This window comes from Myotis myotis, unplaced genomic scaffold, assembly GCF_014108235.1.
Source record: "Myotis myotis isolate mMyoMyo1 unplaced genomic scaffold, mMyoMyo1.p scaffold_m19_p_5, whole genome shotgun sequence".
Lineage (NCBI taxonomy): Eukaryota > Metazoa > Chordata > Mammalia > Chiroptera > Vespertilionidae > Myotis > Myotis myotis.
The window spans coordinates 22,286,584-22,303,700 of NW_023416357.1; positions in this window are offsets into that span (position 1 = coordinate 22,286,584).

Consider the following 17,117-nt stretch of genomic DNA (forward strand, 5'->3'; position numbering starts at 1 on the left):
TAAAAAGAAATGCTATAAATTTCTATCCTAGCCAGACTGAGGATATACATAAAAGAAGTAAATATGTACTAAAAAGCTTTGTTTATATATCCTGAATAACCTGAATGGCAGTGATATCCTATCTAATAATAGACAAACATGGTAATTAACCATACCTCCGCTATGCTGCCCATTGGCTAATCAGGGTGATATGCAAATTAACTGTCAACCAAGATGTCAGCCGGCAGCCAGGCAGCTGAAGGGAACACGAGGCTTGCTTGCTCCAGTGATGGAGGAAGCCAAGGTTCCCCGCCTGCCGCGGCCCGGTTCTGAGCTGCACTCTAAGCAACAATGTTGCAATTATAGAAGCTAAACAAACCCCAGATACCTGATTTCAGCTAGTGAGGCCTCATAGCTGGAGCTCCAACAGTGTTTCAATTATAGAAGCTAAACAAACCCCAGATACCTGCTTTCAGCCATCAGAGCTGGAATGAGCAGGACCACAACAGTGTTTCAATTATAGAACCCAAACAAACCCCAGATACCTGCTTTCAGCCAGCCGTCCTTGGAGCTGGAGCCGCAGCAAAGTTTCAAGTACAGAAGGTAAATAAATCCCAGAATAAAAAAAGAAAGAAAGAAAAAAAGGAGAGACTGGGAGCTTCAGTTGCAGGCTTGGCCTGCCTGAAAACAGCCATCAGCCCCTCATCCAGGCTGGCCAGGCACCCCACTGGGGACCCCCACCCTGAAGGAGGTGCGGGCACCCTGAAAAAGGCCATCAGCCCCTCACCCAGGTTGGCCAGCCACCCAAATGGGACCCCCACCCTGATCCGGGACACCATTCAGGGCAAACCAGCCAGCTCCCACCCGAGCACCAGGATAGTAAAAGGGTAATATGCAAACTGACCCTAACAGCAGAAAGACTGGGAATGACTGGTCACTATGACACACACTGACCACCAGGGGGCAGACGCTCAATGCAGGAGCTGCCCTCTGGTGGTCAGTGACCTCCCACATGGAGGAGCTCTGCTCAGCCACAAGCCAGGCTGATGGCTGCCAGTACAGTGGTGGTAGTGGGAGCCTCTCCTGCCTCCTCAGCAGCACTAAGGATGTCCGACTGCAGCTTAAGTCTGCTCCCCGCTGGCAAATGGAAATCCCCCGAGGGCTGCTGGGCTGCCAGAGGGGTGTCTGATTGCCATCTTAGGCCCAATCCCCTGGGGAGCAGGCCTCAGCCAGCAGGTGGTCATCCCCCGAGGGGTCCCAGACTGTGAGAGGGCACAGGCCGGGCTGAGGGACCTCTTCCCCAAGTGCACAAATTTTTGTGCACCAGGCCTCTAGTATATATATATATATATTCAACTTTTGGTCACATAATCACATATAAAATGAATGATGTTTAGAAGCAGAAAACAAGTTCTCCAATCTAGAATTGTCTATTGATTGCTGTGCACATATTTAGGCATTTAGAACTTCCAAGCCTCATTATTGAAATTGTTTTGAGATTTACAATGGAATGATGTATTAGAAACTATGTATTTGAAAATTATTTAGTGCAACTATAATATTGATAATTGCCTTACATAGATATTGTATATAAGTTTCTCTAACCCCACTATCAACTACCTTTTATTTAGAAACACCAACGAATGCATATTAAGCAAACCCAACTATTGTCCATATCATGATATGGTATTAATGAATCATTAAGAGGAGCTGTATCAGAGTCACCACTAACCCTTCAGTGTGTGAAACATGATATAATTGTAAGAAAGTAAACGTTTTGCATTCAAGAAGATCAGCTAAATCTAATAGGAACAGGAGCTAAATAGTCTGAAGACTGGGACATCCGGCTCAACAAAAGCTGAACTAAATTGCAGAATTTAATTCAGGTCACAGGTAACCTTCCTTCCTCCCTCCCTTCCTTCCTCCCTTCCTTCCTTCCTTCCTTCCTTCCTTCCTTCCTTCCTTCCTTCCTTCCTCCCTCCCTCCCTCCCTTCCTTCCTTCCTTCCTTCCTTCCTTCCTTCCTTTCTTCCTTCCTTCCTTCCTTTGTTTCTTTCTTTTATGCATCTTTTAGCCTGCAAGGTGGATGCAGGATTCCTAAGTCTGTGTATAGAAAGATTTTATATATATATACTAGAGGCCCAGTACACGAGATTCGTGCACTCGGCGGGGAGGGGTGGTCCCTCAGCCCAGCCTGCACCCTCTTGCAGTCCGGGAGCCCTCGGGGGATGTACCAGTGGCAGCTTAGGTCCGGTCCCACTAAGTGGGCAGTCGGACATCCTTAGCGCTGCCAGTCATACTGCCGTTCAGTCAATTTGCATCTTAGCCTTTTATTATATAGGCTATATATATATATAAACATTTAGACTGAATTGATTGAGAATAAGTACTATACCCCATTCACTGTCACTTGCACAGCATATAGGCCCAATATACACTATGTTACAAAATGACCTGAACTGATTTGCATATTCAGAAAACATCAAGTCATAAGGAAAAGTATTAGATCCAAATTCTGCCACAAAGTAGAAATATTATTGTAAATAAAAAGGCACAGAAACAATCACACAAGCTCTTCCACTGTTTTGAAACCCCCATTCTCTGCCCTGGAAAACACTAACCTTCACCATTGTGTGATATGAATAGGCAGATACAACTTTTTTCTGGTAGTTCATGTAACAGGATCCTCTCTGAAGTGAGGAGTAGCAACACTGATGGGGCTCTAGACCTTTCTTGCTAACCCAGTGGAACTAGGCCCCTTAGCTGGCTACTGTTATATATCTCATCCATTGAAGAATGATGGGACCTGAGTAATCTTTTTACTCAATCTTCTCATTTCACCAATGACAAGATATTGCTAAGAAGTATGTTAGTTAACAAACTCTTGCATTTAGATTTCTTTCCAATGGAATTTCAAGTATCAAGTAATCACCTTCTGAATGTTCAGTCATTATAAAGTTACCTCAAATGGTAATTAGCTTAACACAAGGTATAGATAACAGTTAACTTCCACAGCCAGACATATTACTTATTTATAGCAATTTAAATTTTTAAATAGTAAATTACCCCACAATTTGAATAATCTATTCACATCAACCACTCACTCCTTTCTTCCTCCATTGGCTGTGAAATGCCTGCTTTCTTCCCAGGCCCATAATCCCTTAGAGTCTTTGCAGTTTTAGTGTTTAACACCAAATAATGAAGGAGAAATAAACAAAGTTAAAACTAACACATATAGGAATATAAAACTTTAACCACACTTAGGAACTATTAAGGTCCCTGTTCTGCAGTATCTGACTTCCTTTTGAGATTAGTTCTGAATGACTACTGGACTTTGCCCTCCTCTTTGCTACCTGAGGAGGAGGCTTAGAAATCAGTAGCCCTCCAGAAATCATCTGCCTGTTATCCCTCTTAATTCCTGCCCAATTTTGTTCTTTTCTTACCCTTCTCTCACAGATGGTGTAAATAAAAGAATATTCTGGAACTACCTATGGAAATATCTATCTGTGGCCCATATTGAAACCAAAATATGGGGTGTTTGAGTCTGAGTACTTTGTCTTGTGAATTGAAGAATGAAGTCTGGGACAAAAACAGAGGAACCAAAGTTTATTAAGAAAAGCCAGTCCTGCAAATGTGCAGCTGGGGTTCCAGGAGCAGGGTAGTGTCCAGAGCTTCCTTTCCATGTTACAGTTGGGAGTAGTTCAGTATCCAAGCTAATTAAAGTCTAATGGTCCATGTGTGGAGGCCCACATGGCCATAAGCCGTTTGGGGGCAGAGGAGCACATCTCCTGCCATCAGCCAGGAACTTAGTGGGCAGGGCAGAGAGGAGGAAGCACATGCTTTTTCATATATATGCTTGTTAGTTTCTGATTGGTCCTTTCAAAGAATTTCGCCTTAGCAACAACCATGTGATTGGCATATATGCCTTACTACCTTGTTATTGGTTAGCTGCAAGCTGCTTGTCTTAGCAACATTCAAACATTTTAAAACACATGCCTCACGTGTGTACCCTTCCTTCCCCACCCAGTTGGGGTACCTTAGGAACTTTCTAGTTGGGTTCCCAGTTTCACTTCCTCCCCTCTCCCTCCATGGTCCCTGTCCCTGTCTACCTAGCTTTTTTCTGTGTCCTCAATATGATACCAATTTCAATAATCTTTTTTCTGGCTTACTAATGAATGTCTTTGAAGCATTTTAAAATACCTATCTGAGGAAGGAATAAGTTTTATATATAAATACATTTTTTTTCTTTTTTCTACATTATTAGATAAAATGCAGCTTGAACAGAATGTGAAAATTCAATTACTTATCAATACTTACCAAAATATACACAAACTTTTAAAAGCAAAATTTTACTATACAAATGAAAACTCAGAATCTTTTATTATACTCTATACTTTTATAGGAATGACAAGTATCTAAATAAAATTAAGACATTATGATGTGGAGAGCAGCTACAGCATTTGGACAGGTTCAGGCCTTGGACTGATTAGAGGGCATGGTCCACTTGTGGCAAAGCCACATACAAGTCCCAGCTTGGAGGGCAAAGCCCTCCCAGCACAATTATAGCCAAAGGCTATAGTTGTAAGCTTGACCTTATAGTCCGACCCTATAGTCCTAGGTAGCTGAGAGATGTGGGCTGCGGGAGGTACCGCAAGTACTGCCAAAACAAAGCTTGATAGAGTTCAGAGAATTGAAACAACAGGAAAGTAGATTTGAAACTTGCAAGAACATTGTAAACATCTTGACCACTTCCTTGTTTTGCTTTGTGTGATCTGACTATAAAAAAAAAAAAAAAAAAAAAAAAAACTTGGCTTACAGGCTGTGTCACTGTTTCCTCATCCAGGCACAGTGATCCACCTGGCCCCAACTATATCCTCTTGTCTATTTTCTTTAATCCTTCACTGCCCCTCTTCAGGTTCACCACTGGCTGTGCTGGACACAGTTCATTATATTTTAGTCTAACTGCTCAAAAAATCTATAAATTCTGTTTTTTAATAGAGAATATTGGTGAAAAGATAGTAAATTAGTTTGAGTTGGCTACTGTATTTAGCATGTTTCACTGATAATAAATACTCTGATTGATTCTAAAACCACTGTGCTAAGTACAACTAAGGATAGGCAAACTGCTTTCATTTTATAATTCATACTTTACTGACTCAATTGCAACAAAATGAGACATATGATTTTCTCCAGACTATAATTTGATCAATCAACCAATAAGTGAGCAAAGGTATGATTAAAATCAGATAATATTAAGATTGGCTTCAAAGTTCATCATTTTTCATTAATCCAACACACTTAACAATGATGGAAGTTAGCAGATAATTACACAGAATTCAATCAATAGGAACATATGTGTTAACTTTCTAATTAGTCATTAAAATTTGAGCAATTTTTTGAAGAATATAAACAAATATCAGATTTACATATAGTATACAAATTTAATACAAATTGTAAAGTGTATTTAGCCTATATAAACATGTTTCTATCACAGTAAAAAAAAAACTTAATAAAAATAAATGAATTAGAAGATATTATCATATAATTTAAAAATACTCTTTATTATTACCTATACTAGGGGCTCAGTGCACAAAGTTGTGCACCTTGAAAGGAACTGTGGGCCGCCAGGCTGCGATGGGCACAGTGGCAGGTCTTGGCCCATCCTCTGTGCCCCTGCCTGGACCCTCCAGCAGCATCCCCCAGTTCCCTCTCTGCCAGCAGCCCCACTCCCACTGCCACCTCTTCCACGTGCTGACAGCACTGGCCCCGCTTGCACCCGCTGATGGCACAGAGCAATTGGGTCGGCGCCAGCAGCGGGTGCTAGTGGGGCTGGCGCTGTCAGCAGGTATGAGCGGTGGCTGTTGCCCCAATTGCCCCTCAGGATCATGGGAAGGTGGAGAATCCCTGAGGGGCGATCAGGGCCAGGAGCCCCCACTCTCATTCACTGATGGTGCTAAGTGCTCCATGCCAGCACCAGGCGCCAGCAGCGGATGCAAGCAGGACAAGCGCCAGCAGCAGGTGCAAGCGCTGGGCAGGACTGCGGCATGCGGGAGCAAAGAATTTTCAACAACCAGAGGCTCACCCGATGATAGCAACCAGGGCCTCGCCTAGGTCTGGCACCCCTGCTCACCTATTCCAATATCCCGACGCAGCTGATGCCCACCATATTCCATGCTCTGCTGCCTACTGCCAATGCCAGCCATGTTCTGTGTATGCGCCCTGGTGGTCAATGCACATCATAGACAGTTGTTTGGTTGTTCTGTGGTTTGGTCTATTTGCATATTAGGGTCTTATACAAGGAGATTATTTTTTCCAATTTTACAAAATCAATTTCTGTGCACTTCTGTAAACTGTAATTTTGAATTGACATTTTGTGCTATCTTTTTTACACCTTCCTAAAAAATATCTAAGAAGCATAGTTACTTGGTACCAAAATTGGACATTTTCATGTGTTCCAGTTGTTGTTGACTTACATATACCAAATTAACTTAGGTGAAATCATTTAATAATATGTCAATAGGAAAACAACACTGTGATAAATTCATTAGATGTCTTGACAAAAAATTTTAATATTTTTAACATTATAGCATCATAAATGCATAGCATAAATATAGGTCAAAGCATAAAAATAAATAGGGTAATTTTTCAAAAAGTGAAAATATAACCATGTTACCAACAGCAAGATCAATAAATGATAATTGTTTTTAATAGATCAATTTCATTTAAATTTAGCTTTTATTGAGTTGATTTATTCATAAACCAGATCACAATTAATACTTTATTTAATATGCTATACCATAAAAAGTTTTTCAAATAAAATTTTAGAAAATATTTTTATTATCAGGCCTTTTACTCTTGCCGTCTGTTACCTAAGCAGTGTCCAAGGTAAAAACCATGTAAATGCTTTAGGAAAATAAGCATCATAAAATTTAAAAAAAAAACTTGGAGGCAGAAGATTTCTTTACTTTTGAGTTAGATAAGCTAGACAAGCCAATTAACCTCACTAAATTTTATTTTCCTTATTTACTGATAATTAAATAGGTCATTCATTTCTTTAGTATACATTTTGTAACCTGCTTAATGATTTAAAATAACTCCATTCAATAGAAATATAATGATTGTGTTGTGTTTAATTTTAAGATTGTGGCAGTCACATTAAAAAAATAAATAAAAACAGTTTTAATCCAATATATCTCAAACATTACCATTTCAACATGTCATTAATATAAAAAGGTGTTTCTAAGATATTTAATATATTTTATACCTAGTACTTGCCATTCAATATGTATTTTGCACTTACAGTATGACATTTCAATTGTTCAGTAATGACATTTAGCTTATGGCTACTATGATTGACTACACAGGTATATGTTTTGCTGAAAGTGCTAAATATTTAGGAGACAGAAGGAAGCTAGGTAGTCAGGGGTGGGAAGAAGTAGAACCAGGGAACCCAGCTGGCAGAATTGCTAAGGCAACGCAGCTGGGCAGGGAAGGAAGGACATGGATGAGAGATGTGAACTTTAAAATATATGGATGTTGCTAAGACAGGCAGCTTTAATCAGTCACAAGGCAGTGAGGTGTACAACCAATTCCAAGGATGCCACTAAGGCAGAATTATTTGAAAGGACCTATCAGGAGCTAGCAAGACATTCTCTCTCTCTCTCTCTCTCTCTCTCTCTCTCTCTCTCTCTCTCTCTCTCTCTCTCTCGTCTGACACCCTGGGTTCCTGTAGCAGGGGATGTGCTCCCTTGCAGCCACCTGGCTTATGGCCACCTGGACTCCACACATGGACTAATAGACTTAACTAAGTAGCTTAGAGGCTGAACTACTCCTGACTGTGACAGGGAAGGGAAGCTCTGGACACTGGACTGCTCCTGGAGCTCCAGCTGCACCTTTTCCAGGACTGGCTTCTCTCAATAAACTTTGCGCCCAGTAACTGTTTTTGTCCGCCAATTCTTTTGTTGATTTTGTGAGACAACGAACTTAGACCCAAACGCCACATTTTGGTTTTAGTATAATTTCCTATTGACAACAATGAAAGGAATCAGGTAGTGTAATCTGGAATAAGACAATGTCACTAGAGACAAGCAATTTCAAGTGAAGTAAATTCAAACATACATAAAATGAGTATAGTTTAGGTGTGCATAAACTAGGAAAGGTTTCTTTACTGCATATGCAGACTAAAATGTCATGTTCTGTTTCATAGCTTCTGCATTGTAAGCAGGGAGAAGTCATGGATTTGCCACTTAAGATTATGCCCAACACTTGGCAGAAAGGAACTCAAATAGATTTTCCTAAAGACATCTTTCTAATAAACCTGCCTGTGGATTAGAAAGTGTATATACTACCTCTAGCTATATTTTTCTATGGATAATCTTTTAAAAAATATTTAAATGATTAATACAATATTTGTAAAACAAGGAAGAATATTTGTATAGAGAAGAAACTATATTCTAGAGGATTTACTTCCTATTCTACAAGTCCTAATAAGATAGTAGTTGTAAAGTTAACTTTTTTTGCCTAGCCCCATGGATTGATGTATATTGTAGCTTTGATAATTTGCCTGACAGCTAGCTTCATTAGACTAAACAATTCAATTGTTTTATGCATGGAGCCTGAGTCGCTAGATACATTATCTCTAAGGGAAAATAATAATAAATTAGATCTTTGCCCCCCCCCCACTAAAAATAAATGCCAGTAACAAATTCCTTTGAATAAAGAAAGGCGCTTCTAAATAGGGGGGAGGAGGAGATCTAATCTGAAGATTTTGAATAAGTCCCTGGAAACTATTAAAATTGATTCATTGAAAGTAAATAATGATACATTGGTAGCTTACAAAAATAAGAGTCACAATGGCTGTGCTAAGAATCAGAACAGACAAATCACAACAAACTCTGAATAAATATTTTTTACATCGGTTTATTTCAAGGCTACTGGTTTCTCTTTACTTCTTACCCACATGCATGTAGCTACAGAGAAGCCATTCTTTTCAAAAATGAATCCAAAATAAATATTTGGTAAAAGAAACATCATCTGACAATAAATACATCTTTTGAATGTAAGTACATAATATCCTTTCACAGTCAATAAAGCACATTTCTTTTCAATTCATATTATTATAAAGGAAACAACACTTAATATATTCATCTCCATAGTTTTTCATTTCATTAATAGGGAGTTGCTTGATATTTGTAATGTTTAATTCATTTTCTGGTGCAGAGGTATAGTTCTACTTACCAAGTACCTTGGATCATATAAAAGTGAATGTATGTGTCCATGAATATTAGCTTAGTTGAGAGGTCCCTATTATATTGAACAACCATTCAATTTACAGAAGTATTTGAACATAGCATTATCAAAAATATCAATCTATTGAACATAGAAAAACTACTAATCAGATTCATAGGCTTTAATTTAGTTACAGACAGACTTTCATCTGATTATCAAAATTGACTCTTTCCAAAACTAGGTCACATTGGATGGCAATAAAATTTTTCTTATGTTTGGAGAATTGTCGGAAGGTAATCAGTAGCATATAGGAGTAAGTAAAAGGGTCTGCACAGAAAAGTATAAAAATGAAATAGTTGCTAAGGTTATGCTTCTTTAGATTTTTTGTAAGTAATTTTAAAGAGAAAGTGAGGAGCTTTTAAGTTTGTAGATTTTAAATGACGCTGATTTATTTGAAGATAAAGAAATGATAAGTGATTGAAATAAACTAATAGATATATTATATATGAGGTTGAGTTAATGTGAGATAAGTGGTCGGTGAGCCTTTAAGGCTCTATGGTCTACCTGTTTCAAGTCTTCAGTGAGACAAGGAGTTTTGACAGAAGGTAACTGCTATGTCATTAAGTGTGATGCACAGTGTCATAGGGCTGATACCAAGAACAGAGTGCCAGCAGAGCCACACTCCCTTTGGGAACTACAAGGGAGAATCTAGCCCTTTCTCCTTTTTGTTTCTTAGTCTTTGGCAGCCAAAACAAATATATTTTATTTTTTGTCATTTTGGTTAAGTTCTTCCATAGTAATCATTCTTCTTATTTTTTCAATGTATCTAAAAACACTTTTTTTAAGTCAACTAAGAGTCTGTTTGAAGAACTCTTTGTTTAATTCAGGTATATAATAACTATGTATTGATTGCTTGAAATATGCAAGGCTCTCTTTCCTATACATTTTATAATTTAATACTCACAGTGTTCCATTCAGAGATGTATAATGTCTTTAAATGTAATGGAAGATCAGCTTGAAACTCATAGTTCAGTATTATCACATAATCACCCAGTGGAGACGTCTTAGAGTTGAAATTGAAATATAGGTCTAACTGCCACAAAAGAGTATATTTCTGATTTTCGCATCACAGGTAAACTACCACTTCTTTCTTCTACTCATTTAGTTTAAGACAGCTTAGCTAGCACTGTATTTCAGTTTCCACATATACTTTGGATATGTTTTCTTCTCTTCAGGAACAATTTACTAAAGAGAGAGTACAAATTTATATATCATTCTTATACCTAATTTATACAAATGAAAAAGGCCAAATTCATTATCTAATTCCAGACCTAGGTTATGGAGTTTTCCTATAAGAGGTTAACAGGATCATCTGATCTTAATTTTCATTTTGTAAAATTATCCTGTTTTAATAATTGCAGAAGAAAATCTGGGGTAAAGATCACAATTGAGACATGAACTTTCCCAACATATCACACAGATGGAGGTATATGACACCATACCTGTCATTTTACCTCCCATAACCAGTTTTATTATAATATTTTGTTTTTAAAAAAATACATTGTCACCTGGCCAGTGTCGCTTAGTGGTTGAGTGTTGACCTATGAACCAGGAGATCACAGTCCAGGGCACAGACTTGGGTTGCAGGCTCATGGGGTGTGCAGGAGGCAGCCCATCAATGATTCTCTCTCCCTCTCTCTTCCTCTCTGAAATCAATAAAAATATATTTAAAAAACAAATTAAAAACATATTTTATCACCTTTACCACATCCTGTTAAATATTGTCAGGAATTTTTGTTATTATGATTATAATTTACAAATATAATTGTATGTATATAGATATATATGTATATATGTATATATATAGATATATATTCTTTTTCCCTGTTTCAAAATTAAATATATACTGCATTAATAATTTTAAAGATTGTATAATATAAATATGCCTTTACCCTTTAATGTAGATAGAAGATAATAATATTTCTTAAAAATGCAGAATATTGATAAAGTCTTTTCTCAAAGATTTCTGTTTGATTCTTTCCCTTAATGAATATAATAGACAAAAGAACTGCTCTTCATACCCATGTAAAGATAGAAAAATAAATACTAAAAAACATGAGAAAGTACGTTTTGAACAGTTTATTAAACTTAGAAAAAAACAGAAATAAATTGGCAGGTAATGTTAACGAAGGAGAGAGGGCCTCGCCTCCCCTGGTTGCTCATGGGAGTGGAATTTTTGTGATAATCCAAGAAAATTAATTTTCTGGGACTCTTACTGGAGAATAAGTGATTTTTATTTGCATGGAATTAAATCCCTAAGTTTCCAAAGTCCCATTTCCCTTAGTCTAGTCATAGGAGAAGTGTAGCTGGGGTTTCCACAGAGCTAGAGTCAGAGCCTGTGTCAAGTTTTCTTTCCATGTCTGCACAGTCTGGTACAGCATCAGGCTAGCTGCAGTCCATTAGTCCATTGTGTGGGGGGTACGCATGGACATGGGCCATAGGAGTGAATACCAGAGAGACCAGGGTCACAAGAGTCACAAGCCAAGCATGCCAAGAGAGGAGAACACAAAGAGAGTGAACTCCTTTGTATAGGAAATTATGTATTCCCAAATTTCTGTGTGCATTCAGTGGCCATGCACATTCTGGCCAATGATCTTTGTTCTCAGGTGTGACTGACAACCACGTATCTTCCCTATGTAACCCCAACTTTACTGTGCATGCATTTATCTTCCCTTTGTTGGATCCTTCTCCCCAGTGTTTTGCAGGGCATAGGCCGGAGGTTGCCAGGGGAGTGCAAAGTTTCAGTGTCCTGGTGAAGCTGCCCAAATGACATGCCTATAATATCTGGCCTTCCCTGTGCTCCTTTCTATTATTAATAACTAGCTAATTATAATGGCATCAATACCATCTCTATCTGTACAGAGTTAAGGAGTTTTTATTAGAAAGAAGAATGTCATTAGTTCTAAACAGTCTAAACTAAAAGGAAATGTCTTCCACTTCTGAGGAAAAAAGAAATACATGAGGATACATCCTTAAAAGATGGCTATATAAAATGTAAAAAGATAAAAACAAGTGGGAACAATTTTGAATGAAAATACATTTTTGAATTGCAAAAAACATGCTAAGAAAAAAGTTAAGGACAAAAATGACATCTCATATCTGCATCCAAACTTATAGCCCTCTGATTTAGCTAACTATATTTTATTACATGCATTCTTTTACAAAGTTGATAAGATGTTTTCTTCTTCCCGAAACTCTATTTTCCAGGCAGTTCTAAATTTGAGAGCTTTACCTGAAGATGTATTACTCATCTGTCATTAAAGCGCCGTCACCACAATGATGTATAGTTCCAATACATCATCAGATTGCCATCACCCGCGTGATGTATTACTTACACTAAAATAGCTGTCAGGAACAGGTGGTGGAAACTCAGCAACTTTTAATATAGTCTTTTGAAAAAGATTATAAACATTTCATTCCATGAAAAACTTCATGGTGAATGTCCTTTGATTCAAAGCACAATTTTACCTTTACGTTGTAGAGCATAATACATTTGCTCTTAAGGTGAGGTTATGCATAATTAACAGCTGAAAATAGTAAAACCAAAAGCCTGTGAGACTATGGATAGAAAAAAATCACTAGACCAACACGTCTTATTTGGTTTAAAAAGCATTCCCAAATATGAGAATGAGTTATTGTCATTTTGAAGGAATTATGGAGTTATTCTAATAATGAAACCATTTCTCAAAATAGGTTGGAGTTCCTCCTGTTTTTTCATTCATCTGAATGACAGCAATATTCAAGACATTTTACTTGTGGGCATAAATGATCCCTTAATTATAACCTGATAGATTAGTTACTACATTTGTGTTCACTAGATTTTGTTTTGCATTATTTGCAGGTGTTTTCAGGAAGCTAAATCATTTTTGTTATAGTCAAGAAATTTTTAACTTCAAGGAAAACATAAACCAGCTCAAGTGAAATGAAATAATATCAGTTCTCATGTCTGAAATAATATCACTTCCCAGGGTTCCTACCATTCCTCTGAAGCTATCTACATCCTTTTTCATTTGCAGCTGTTCTTTCACCTTCCTGTTGGTAAATAAGACCAGCTGTCTTTTATTAATCCATTGATTAATTTAATAAATATTTTTATGTACTTTTAAACATAATTCAGGTGATCATTGTTATTTCTCAGCAGTTTTCTGAATCACAATTTCAGGAGAAGGGAGCTTGACTTGCTTGGGTAAAGTGTCCAGCATCATCACATCAAATCCAGATGTGCCAGGAGAGGCATTCACTGTTAAACATGTGTGAATGAGAGAATGGGTATCCTCCAAAGAGCCAATGTGGTGTATAATAATAATAATAATAATAATAATAATAATAATAATAATTTACACATGTCTGTGAAAATGACATGACAAAAAGTGTCTTTAAACTCATGTCACATCTGAATTACATTGATCAAAATATTGGTGTTATGAATTTGTAAAATTATTTTACAGAATAATGATAGCATCTTAGAATAACCACAACTCTGAGGACATTTCCAGAAATTATTTTCTAAGTTTATTTTATTTTAAGTTACATGACTTCATTTAGACAAATAAAAGGCCTCTAAAATTCTCATAAGGACTCAGAAAATTCTTGATTACAGTTTTAAAAAGAAAAAAAAAATGGTGTATGTCTTTTTTAAAAAGAAAAAAAAATGGTGTATTTCCAAAAAGCTATAGATTATTCCAGAAAGAACTCTTTGTTCATCCATGCATCCCTAATGTAGTCTCTGCCACAGGGTGAGTATTGAATATACCTCTAATAAATGGAGGAGCAAATGTGGAGCAATGTCTCTTTAAAATTGGTATCACTATGTGATATAATTAGCATTGCATTTTAAATGTAGGACCTAATATTGGCATAGCAACCATCTTTTTGAAAATTCACTCAACAACTGCTTTAATTGAATAAGGCAATGAGCATCTGAAATTATTTAGCATTTACCATATAAAATGTTTCAAAAGTACACACACACACACAGACACACAAACGCACATGTGAAACAATAGTCAATGAGATTTGACTTCCAGATTAAGGAGAAAATATTCAATTTCTTCACTTCAAAACTGTAAGCAGTAATTCTCTAGTAGAAAGCTTTAACCAAACTGATGTTTCATTGATTTATGACAAATTCTACCTAAAATAATATTGTAGTAGTTGAAGAAAGGCAAATTGCAGATTGAATAATGTACATTTTAACCCCTACAAAAAGCTAATTATGTCATATCTGGAAAAACTAAAGTCATTAAAGAATTTATACATGAGAGAAGTTAAAAAGTGTTGGTCATACTTAAAAACCAGTTATATTTATTGTAGTTGATCACTAGAGATTATATGAAAGAATACCATTAGGAAATGGTTTAGGATACATATTGAAACTGTTACATAGACCAAAACTTGGTCACAATACTTTGATGCATATTTTTATTTCTTATTTTTATAACTGAACACATATAAAAATACTTTAAAAAAGTGTAACTTCAGTGTGATTTTACTTCTGTTCTTTTTACACATGTCTGTGAAAATGACATGACAAAAAGTGTCTTTAAACTCATGTCACATCTGAATTACATTGATCAAAATATTGGTGTTATGAATTTGTAAAATTATTTTACAGAATAATGATACATTTATCAATCAGGAACACTTTAAAAGTGTACAATTAAAAACAGGTTTTGATAAGTCATTTTGTTTAGATTTTCAAAAAGTACTATTGGGTTTACTTGTACTTTTAGAATAAATTGGATTGCTTGCATGCAAGAACAGCTATGAGGATCAGGAACAATTTCACCACCTGGACCAAAGTATTCAAAGTACTTTTGACTTTAACTCTTTTGAATATTTTAATAAATATTTTCAGACCTCCAGCCTCAGCATAAATGAGAACTGCATGGGAATTCTGTACCACATGTGAAACTCTGGGGTCAGGAAGAGTAATCTATAATGATAAAAGCATAATATATGCTAATTAGACCAGACATCTTCCCAGACAACCTTCTGGACGAAGCTGGGACTGCCAGGAAAGCCTGGGTCCCGGGTGCCAGAGGGAAGCCAGTTCCAGCAGCCAGGGGAAGGAAGGCCTACACTTGCACAAATTTTGTGCATCAGGCCTCTAGTCCTATATAATAAAAGAGAAACATGCAAATTAACCATCCCTCTGCTATGCTCAAGCCATGCCCACAAGCCACGCCTACCAGCCAATCAGGAGTGAGTATGCAAATTAATCCAACTAAGATGGAGGCAGCCACAGGGCTGGAACAAGCAGGAGGCTTGGGTTGCCCCCAGGATTGGAGGAAGCCAAGCTTCCCCCCTGCCATGGCCAGCCCTCGGCTCCACTCAAGGCTACAAAGTTTCAATTATAGAAGATAAATAAATCCCAGAAAAAAAAAAGATAGGCTGGGAGCTTGAGTCGCCAGGGGGTGTGGCCAGCCTGCAAACAGACATCAGCCCCTCACCAAGGCTGGCCAGGCACCCCAGTGGGGACCTCCACCCTGAAGGGGGTGTGGCCAGCCTGAAAACAGCCCTCAGCCCCTCACCCAGGCTGGCCAGGCACCGCAGCAGGAACCCCACCCTGATCCGGGACACCCTTCAGGGCTAACCAGCCAACCCCCACCCATGCACCAGGTCTCTATCCTATATAATAAAAGGGTAATATGCAAATTGACCTTAACAGCAGAACGACTGGGAATGACTGGTCACTACAACACACATTGACCACCAGGGGGCAGACGCTCAATGCAAGAGCTGCCCCCTGGTGGTGAGTGTGCTCCCACAAGCCAGGCTGATGGCTGCCAGCACAGCGGTGGTGATGGGAGCCTCTCCCGCCTCCTCAGCAGCGCTAAGGATATCTGACTGCAGCTGAGGCCTGCTCTCCACTCGCAAGTGGACATCCTGGGCTGCCAGAGGGATGTCTGACTGTCAGCTTAGGCCTGGTCCCCTGGGGAGCCGGCCTAAGCCAGCAGTTGGACATCCCCCAAGGGGTCCCAGACTGTGAGAGGGCACAGGCCAGGCTAAGGCACCCCCCCGAGTGCACATATTTAGGGCCTCTAGTGTATTATAAGAAGCTTTAAAAAAAAAAAATATATATATATATATATATATATATATATATATATATATATATATAGTATTGATTTCAGAGAGGAAGGGAGTGAGAGAGAGAGAAACATCAATGATGAGAATCATTGACTGGCTGCCTCCTGCACGCCCTCCACTGAGGATCGTGCCTACAACCCAGGCATGTGCCCTGACCAGGAATCAAATTGTGACCTCCTGTTTCATAGATTGACACTCAACTACTAAGCACTGCTGGCCAGGCTGTTATAAAAAGCTTTTGAAGTGACTGATTGTGATGCTTTCTAGAATTTGGGAATCACTGGTTTAGAGAATGGAGATTCAATAAAAAACATTAGTCTGGTCTTACACTTAGTAATGGAAAAAGCAATAACATAAAATATATGTCTATAGAATTATGCCAATGAGACTTAGAAGCAAATATAGCAAACGATGCTTAGACAATGCTAAGAAGCCTATGGTCATTTTTTGTAGAACACTTGTACTAAACATTCTGTGAGGAAGAATCCTATATGTATGGGGTGATAGAGAAAATGTATCAAACTCAGAGAAGAATGCTCTCCTAATAAGGATAAGAAAAATTTTAGATATTACTGAAATATTTTAGAAATGTTAATTATCTTACTGACTATATATATAATAATTTATGCTATGAATGAATATATAGCTGTTGAAAAGTCTGTGATGTTTTTCATGACTTCTATTTGTAGTATGGATAATTTCTAAGTTTACCTATGAAGGAATAACATTCAAGTGAGTATTAGTTACACTAATGTTAAAT